At 44.9% G+C, this 8,892-nt stretch overlaps 1 protein-coding gene across 1 annotated transcript in view; it reads left to right on the top strand.

Annotated features, from left to right (window-relative positions):
• Nucleotides 1-380: 380 nt before the first annotated feature.
• The window catches only part of TAFA4 (TAFA chemokine like family member 4), a 169,152-nt gene continuing 160,640 nt past the window's right edge, over nucleotides 381-8,892 (top strand). Inside the window, exon 1 of the mRNA XM_032592487.1 lies at nucleotides 381-609. The gene's annotated coding sequence lies outside the window, so the exon portion shown is untranslated. The remainder of the gene's footprint in view (nucleotides 610-8,892) is intronic.

The following is an 8,892-nucleotide window of genomic DNA, read 5'->3' as shown; positions in this document are numbered from 1 at the left end:
GTGCGTGGGGATTGTTTTGCATTGGGAGCCGAACCCTAAATTCCTCTCCCTCATGCAGGGCTCCCGCGGCTCCAGGTATTCGGAAAGAATACCTTTCCCCGGCACCCGCGGAGCGGTGGCCACAGCGAGGCGCTCAGGAGAGGCGCTGCGAGCCGAGCGGAGGCGAGTCGGGGGCAGTAAGAGGCCGGGGCGGGACGAGGGCCGGCCCACGTGGACCACCGGGCCGGGTGGGGGAAGGGGCGGCCGCCGGCCCGGCCAATCAGCGCGGCCCGCGGTGGGCCGGCCCCTCCCGGCCCGCGCGCCTGCCGGCTCCGCCCTGCACTGCTCTCTGCGCGCGGCCCGGACGGGGCGCACGGAGCCGGCGTGCGGCTGCTGCCGGACCCCAGGAGGGGAGTCGCGCCCGCGCTTCTACGGTCGCTGCTTTTCTGCGGCAGTTTCGGACTTGCATTCGGAGAGACGTGGGAACTTTCACGGACAGCCTGCGGAGGTGCTGGGTCACTCCCTGGGCGCCCGCGGGGAAGTGGCGCGGTGAGCGTCCTCCGGCTTCTGTGCGGAGATCCGTGCCTCGTCCTGGGCCCGGCCGCCGGACTTGCCTGCGGCTCTAGTCAAGTAAGAAGGTTTGGGAGCTGAAAGGACAGGGCGGGAAGGTGGGGTTGGGGTGGCTCTGGATCCAGTGCTCAGTCTCTGCCTCGTGGGTAGCAGCTGCCTCTCGGGCTGATACCGGCTTGGCTCGGCTCCGGGCAGCACCTCGTCGCCCCCGCCCCCAACCCCGATGCTCTTGAGTGCGGGAGAGACCTCCTGTGCGGTGCTTGCCGTGCACCTCGAAGTTGGAAGCCGCGCTCCTGAGTGAGGGGATGCATGGCTGGGGCTGGGCAGCTGCATCTTGGAACTTCAGGGTTCGTGTCTGCCACTCAGAGATCCCCGGGGAGCTCCTTGGGTGCGGGAAAGGCCACTTACGGATCGGTATGAAGAGGGCGAGGGCGAACTCGTGGTGAGCAATTGTTTTGCAGAAGCCGGCCTTGGGCTTCAACCCTTGGGTCTGAGCCGGGATCCTTATAGGAGCCAACGGGAGAGAGCAGGTTAGCCTGCACCTGAAATCTTGGCTGTGAGGCTTTTGCTGGAAGGACTCAGCGTGCACCTGGCACGCGTCTTCCGGCTGAAGCGCTAACCTTCCCGCCCATGTGGAAGCACTAAGAGCGGGTCTGGAAGTTCCGTCCCTTCCCGCCTTAGGCACCTCGGATTAGCCACCAGGGCAGAGTGTCTGCATTGCTTCCCCGCTTTTTTAAACGTTGTCTTGCATCATTTGCCCTGTCAATCTGCTCCTGGAAGGGAGAGCATATTTAACCCTAAACTCATGGCTTGGGAAGGATGAGAAGTGAAAAGCCGGATATCCCACATCTGTGGGCAGCTGAAGCTAGACACGGTGCCACTGGATTTTCTCCTGAATCAGTATTTTCTCCTGAATCAGTATTTTCTCCTGAATCAGTATTGTTTAACGTCTGGGGTTCCACGGATGCCAGTGACAGCCTTAGGCAAGTCATGAGGCAACTCGCAGCAAGATGTACACGTACAGATTCATGGACTCACTGAGACCTACTCAAGTGCCCAAACTCCCCCCCCTCCCCTGCCCCCAACCAGGATTTAAGGACCCCCCTTGGTGAAGCATCTGCATCCCTGTACTCTTTTCCCCTTTAACTTTTCTATGGCCGTCCCTCCAAGACTAGCAAGGTTGATGTGATGTGACAGGCAATCCCGGTGTGTGGGGATCCGTGTGTTCAAAGCCTTGGTCGGCTTCTTTCTCTAATACCCTTGGTATAGGGATTATCCACACCAACCTGAAAATTAAACCTGCACACCCAGACACCCACACTTGCCCAATCACAGTATAATCAGTGTTTTACACTTGGTCATTCTTGAACAGATGTATGACTTAAAAAATTCAACAGCTCCCTGTGGGCTTTACAGTGAGAGGCATTTCTGCTAAGTTTGTAGTCATAAATCAGTGTGCAAGCCTAACACTTCCTTTGGATTGGAAATACAGATCTTAATAAGGCAGCAAGAGACAGTTTTCAGAATCATCATGACTAATAATGACTTATGTCCTCCCAAACTGACCGCGTGAGGAGGCATTGCTCATTTGTGCAAAAAGCTTTCTTCATATATGTGGACATTACTTGATCAATATTCTCATAAAGCTGTATTTCAAGGTTTCCTCCCTCAGTTCTGTCTCATTGTTCTGCTTTGCGTGACTTTTCTCTCTTCCCTCCATGGCATCTTAACTACCCTTTGACGCTTTAAAATTTACTATAAGGTTTTAAGTCACGATTTGACTTGGCCAATTTTCCCTGTTAAAGAAAGTTGCTGTTCCCAGAAAAGCAATACCTGCTTGTTCACTTATTTTTGAATGACTTTAATTTTTTAAAACTTCTCTCTCTCTCTCTCTCTCTCTCTCACACACACACACAACTTATAAATGTTTTTACTTAATTACTGAATATTTTTCATTGGAAGCAACATTTTCATATTTCTAGTGCTAGAATGTTCTAGGTCACTTGAATTTCAATATTTATTTTTTGCTTTTTTTAGAGATGTGTATTGTCTGATGACCTAGTTCCATTTAATCTAAAAAAAAAAAAGTCTTTGTCCCCCCACCTCCTTTTCAGTGTCACGTAACCTTTCTCTAATAGCTGCTTTTATCTGCACCTCCGTTTATTGTTACACTTAATATAATACTTTGTTATGTAAATGTTGTGTTGATGCATATGATATTAAAACTGCATTCACTGGGGATTAACCCATGGGGATGACATCATCACTAGCCAATCCTCTATCTGATTTGAACGTGCATTGACAAGAGTCACATTATCATATTGAGCAAGCGTTTGTACATCGTCTGTGATGAATAAGAGAAAGAGGGACGTCATTTTGGCTCTTCCTAACTCTCAATTAGCTGCCCAGTTGGAGAGTTTTGGGGATTTCTATACTAAGAAGCTTAGCTTAATAAAATTAAGACTGCAGTTTATAGATCTCTTTACAATTTGCAGAGAAGTATGTTTTCCCCCCCTTCTGCCTTTTTCCTCTTTGGGAGTTTTTACCCTATATTTTGGCTCTAATTTCTGTACAGTAATGGAGAGACATCATGGTAACTGGCCTAGCCTGCTGAGATTTTTTTTTCCTCAAGATAGATGGAACATCTATCCAACATTTAGATGATGATGGACTTATTTGTATACATGTGTGCATTTCATCCGGTGTTGGATAAATACATCTGCTAAGATTAGCAAAATGACTTCAAGTCCTGAAGCCAATCCTGGATGACTGGGAGATCATACAGTGTACTTTATCCTAACTTGTTAGGGAGATACTGGATTGAGGGTGAGGGACAGGCAGTAGGGAAAGGATGTCCACAAAGGGATTGGTGAAGTGATCTTGGCCACATTAATCACTTCATAAATACTTGTTTTGAAAACATTACTAGAAAAAGCTCACTTCCTTCCTTGAAGTCCTTGCTTACAGACATAGGCTTGAATTACACTTTGTGATTAACTTTGGCTTTCCATCTTTCTGATATCTATTAGAAAAAGAAGTAACTCTTCCTGCTTTAGAGTTACTATTCAAACTAAATCCCATTTCTTCCATAAAGTCAGTTAAAAGGGCTCTTGTGCTTTTTTTTTTTACTTTTAAACATAAACTTAATTGCACCATCTGGTTTAAAGAAAGACCCAAAAGCTCACAGAATTTTAAATCTGGAGAATACTTCAAGAGTTTAGTGTTCTAAAAGATCAGGGCTAGAAGGTGTTATGACTTCAGTCCACTACGGTGTAAAAAGAACTAGGATCCTAACTTCTGGCCCAGTGTCCTTTCCTGACTTTTCCAATAAAGGCCTGCAGGGTGGTGTGGGGATGGTGGAAGGACCCCTCATTTCCGCTGTGTCTGCAGAGCCCAATCATGTCCCCTTCTTTCGCTTTCAAGTATCAGTTTGTTAGAATGTTATGCTGGTTGAGCCCAGCTCAAGAATTTGACAGCTGCAAGCTTGGGCCACTTTCAAGTAGCTGTCATGGTATCTGCGGTTACAAAAGAGACATTTAAGGGGAGGTGGCAGTGGAAGAAGATGGGGTAGCGTGACTCAATTTGGACCTATTTGAGCACATAATAAGACACAGATGTTAAAATGACGACGAGGCATGATACAAGGCTTGAAAACTCAGAATATTAATTTATTGAGGGATAGTCTCCTCTTTCATAGTTTGTGCTTTTTAGTTGCTGTAAAACCAAACTGGTTATTTGGAATAAAACTCTGTTTTCTGGCATGGTTGTGAGTAATGATAATGGTGTTCTGCATTTGTGGAACACTTAATGTGTGTCAGGTGTAGAATGTTGATGGTAATGAAACATCCTGGTTAATAAATGGCTTTCTCTATATGGATGAACTACTGATTTTCAAAGAGTCATGAATCTAAAACCGTGTTGAATATTTTTTTTGTCACTCTTTTTAATTCAAAAGGTGTCAGGATCTTACAAGTAGCAAGCAAGTCATTAGCATGAGCATAAATGATTTTAATTCAAAAGTATGGTGGTGTCAGATATTAGGGAGTTCTTGTTAATAAAATGTTAATGAAATGGCAAATAAAAATATGCTGTGTTTAGGAAGATAGTAAAGATGTGGCTAATTTGTCTCCTTTCATAAGATTGTAGTATTGCTCATGCAGAAGAATAAAATATCTCCTTTAGAAAGACACTCTAGTATTTTTTTTTTAACATTTATTTATTTTTGAGAGACAGAGAGAGGCAGAGCATGAGCAGGGGAGGGAGAGAGAGAGAGGGAGACACAGAATCTGAAGCAGGCTCCAGGCTCTGAGCTGTTTGTTAGCACAGAGCCTGATGTGGGGCTTGAACCCACGAACTGCAAGACCGTGACCTGAGCTGAAGTTGGATGCTCAACTGACTGAGCCACCCAGGTGCTCCATAGTATTTTTTATAAAATAGAAAAAAAACAGTAGGCCTTTACAAATTTTTATTTTTATTTTTTATTTTTTGAAGTCTATTTATTTAGAGAGAGAGCAAGCAGGGGAGGGGCAGAGGGAGGGAGAGACAGAACCCCAAGCAGGCTCTGCACTGACAGTACAGAGCTGGACACAAGGCTGCAGCCCACGAACCGTGAGATCATGACCAGAGCTGAGACCAGAAGTCAGATACTTAATCAAGTGAGCCACCCAGGCACCCCCTAGGCTTTTTCTTCTTTTTTAATAAAAATATGGCATTGCAGAAAACAGTAGTCTATTTTGATTTTTTTTAGTGCTGTAAGTTCATTTCAAATTAGAAAGCAATTGAACATTTCTATAGCATTTTACTTGCCTTAACTAAAGGTGGAACTGTCCAAAGCCAGTTATTATTAGCTTTTTAAATGACAATTGCACCTGCTTGAATTCTGTTTCATATTTATGCCACATGTCCCAAAGTATTCTCTGAAAATTCACAGTTTTACTTGTTTTGCTTAATGAATCGTGAAAACATCGATGAGACTTTGTTATATCGTGGGCACTTCCCTGTGCATCCCTGGTCCTAAAACTGAGACTTTAGGCACAGAGTCTAAAATAATCCAAGAAAGTTTCCAGGAAGAAAGAAACTTAAAGACCATCTAGGGCAGTGGTTCTCAACTGCGGGCAATTCTGCTCCATCAGGGACATTTGCCAAGGTCTGGAGACATTTTTGGTTGCTACAACCAAATTAGATAGGTCTCTAGCAGGTAGAAGCCTGGGGTGCTGCTAAACTTCTGCTAATGAATGGGGCACTCCCACAACAAAGAACTCTCTGGCTCAAAATGTTGGTAGTGCTGAGGTGGAGAAACTCTGATCCAGGTCAAGTTTTGGGGCCCAGACCAGTGAAAGGGCTTATCCAATGTCCCTAGCTCCCTATTTCAGGCAGGGAACTGAGGTCTGAGGTGTCTAATGCAGAAGCTAGGATTCTTGCTGTTGCTCTAGCCTTCTGGTTTGAAGATGTCTTTTCGATTTCTTTAATTTGTAAAGATAATGCGCGTTTGGGGTAGAAAATTCAAACACTGTAAGAGAGTATATAAAGGAAAGTGAAAAATGAACCCAGTTTTGCCATCGAGAAAATACCTTTTTATATTTCAATAAACCTATTTCCATTTCCCTCCTTGTGCCTTTATCCACATATAGATGTTTAGACCAAATCATTTTAGATAAATGAGGCCATATATCATATAATCTGTACTTGGCAAAGGGCCACTGGCAGGCCTTTGGTGAAACCATGGCGGGGGAAAGAGACTGTTGACATCCATGCAGTCAGGTGAAATGCCCTTGATTAGGAAGACTTTCTATGCAGTGATGGCTGTTTATCTGCATTCGTGTAAGACTCAGATATACTCTGGAGCCATTCTGGGAAGGATGACAATTCAGTGAAGAGAGCTAGAGGACATTCTTTTTCATGGCTGTGTGTTTTTCTATGTAAAATTTCATCTTCCTCCTGGTCATAAAACACTCAGAGTCAAAAAGCAATTTTGAGTTTCTTTATGATGCATTCCTCTTTGTCAGAGACGGCAAGTTTCATAATGTGAGTGTTGGAAAAAGTCCTTCTGTTCAAATTTTTTTTTTAATTGGTGTCTAGTTTAAGATTAAAAAAATTTTTTTTTTTAACATTTATTCACCTTTGAGAGAGAGAGATGGAGAGAGTACGCGAGCGTAAATGAGGGAGGGCAGAAAGAGAGGGAGACGCAGAGTCCGAAGCAGGCTTCAGGCTCCGAGCTGTCAGCACAGAGCTTGACGCAGGGCTCGAACCCACGAACCACAAGATCATGCATGACCTGAGCTGAAGGCGGTCACTTAACCGACTGAGCCACCCAGGCACCCCTCAGTTTAATATTTTAAGTAGTTTGCAAGCCAGAAATTTTTTATACAGTGGGGCGTTTAATTAAGGCAATCCCAAAATATATTATTGGGGTGAATTCTCTGCATGTATCAGTGGGGGCAACAATTCACTGGGGCCTGCAATCTCCGTGACTATTTAAATCATTTGGCAGCTCTTGCAGAAGCAGCCAGATTGTAATGTAAACATCTGTTACCTTTTCTCTGCTTTCAGAACTGATTATGCAACCCGGCTTCACATTGGAGACACAAAGCTTTCTTCAGCTATATTTTTGGATTAATTCCTTCTCGACACACACACACACACACACACACACATCCACGGACACAAATCAAAAGAGCCATAAAATTGGTTACCATGGACCCAGTCCTCCCAGGATAAAACTCACATCTTCCCCCTCTGTCCTGCTCTTTGCAGACCCTTGGATCTGATCGGGAGCACGGAGCTCCATTAAGCAAGCTGGGGGATGGCTATGAGTCTGTCCCCTGGTACCAGTCTCAGTCTCCTTGTGTGCTGAATTTCCACTCACCTCAGCTGAGGGGATTTGGGAAATGAACTGGTTAACATTTAAACCTCCCCAGCAAAGCCACGTGGTACCAGCTAGTGTAGGGGTGGGTGAGAGCGGGCAAGGAGGCATTTGAATGGAATTGATGTTAGATAACAAATGTCTCTTTCACTAAAGTTTTCTGCTGGTATTTGCCACTGCCACGTTAGGGAATGTTTGTCAAATATTTGCTTTGTTGACCTTTCGAAAAATGATAGTAGCTACAATAGCTATCATTTGTTGAATAAGGATGTTGCTGGGTACTGCGCTGTTTTAAAAAATTGTGCTAAAATTGGGACGCCTAGGTGGCGCAGTCAGTTAAGCATCTGACTTCGGCTCAGGTTATGGTCTCGTGGTTCGTGAGTTCGAGCCCTGTGTTGGGCTCTGTACTGACAGAGCCTGGAGCCTGCTTCGGATTCTGTGTCTCCCTCCCTCTCTCTGCCCCTCCCTTGCTCACAGCCTGTCGCTCTCTCTCTAAAATAAGTAAACATTTAACAAATTGTGCTTAAATACAAATTACATCAGTTCACCTACTTTGCCATTTTAATTTTTTTCTTTTTATTAAGATTTTATGTTTAAGTAATCTCTACCCCTAACGCAGAGCTTGAACTCATGACCCCGAGATCAAGAGTCTTATGTTCTACTGCCTGAGTCAGCCAGGCGCCCTGCTGCTTAACCATTTTTAAGCGTGTAGTCCGGTGGTATTAAACATACGCATTGTTTTACAGCTGTCCCCACCGTCCATCCCCGGAACTCTTTTCGTCCCGTAAAACTGAAACTCTGTGCCCCTTAAATAGTGGCTCCCCAGCTCTCTCCTCTCAGCCCCTAGCAGGTACATTCTACTTCCTATCTCTAGGAGTTTAACTGCCCCAGGTACCTCACTGAAGGAGAATCATGTATTTGTCTTTTTGGGCCTGACTTACTTCACTTTGTATAGTGTCTTCAAGGTTCATCTATGTTGTAATGTGTGTTGGAATTTCATTCCTTTTTAAGGCTGGGAAACATCACCTTTTGTTTATTCACCCGTCGATGGATGTGTGGGTCACTGCTACCTTTCGGCCTCTGTGAATAACGCTCCCATGGACATGGCTCTACAGATATTTTTCTGAGTCTCTGTGTTCATTTCTTTTGGGTGTATATTCAGAAATGGAATTGGCGGATCATATGGTAATTCTATTCTTTAGTTTTTGAGGATCCGTCAGTATTGGTTTTCATAGAGGCAGTATCAATTTACTGCACTGAACATTTTTACGCACTATCTCATTTAATTCTCTCCCAAGCCCACCATGGTAGAGAGCGTCATCATCTCCCTTCTGTGCACTAGGAAAGTGAAGTACGTTGGACGAAACCACACAGGAAGCTTGTGGCAGAGCCACGGCGTGAACCCAGGCAGTGTGGGAGAGCCAAAGCTCTTTCTAGGTGATTCATTTTTTCAGTTCAAGAAAGATGACCTGAACACCTCC

This window comes from Lynx canadensis, chromosome A2 (genome assembly GCF_007474595.2).
Source record: "Lynx canadensis isolate LIC74 chromosome A2, mLynCan4.pri.v2, whole genome shotgun sequence".
In the NCBI taxonomy this organism is placed as follows: Eukaryota; Metazoa; Chordata; class Mammalia; order Carnivora; family Felidae; genus Lynx; species Lynx canadensis.
The sequence above is the reverse complement of the archived record's forward strand: the minus strand, read 5'-3'. Positions and strand labels throughout refer to the sequence as shown.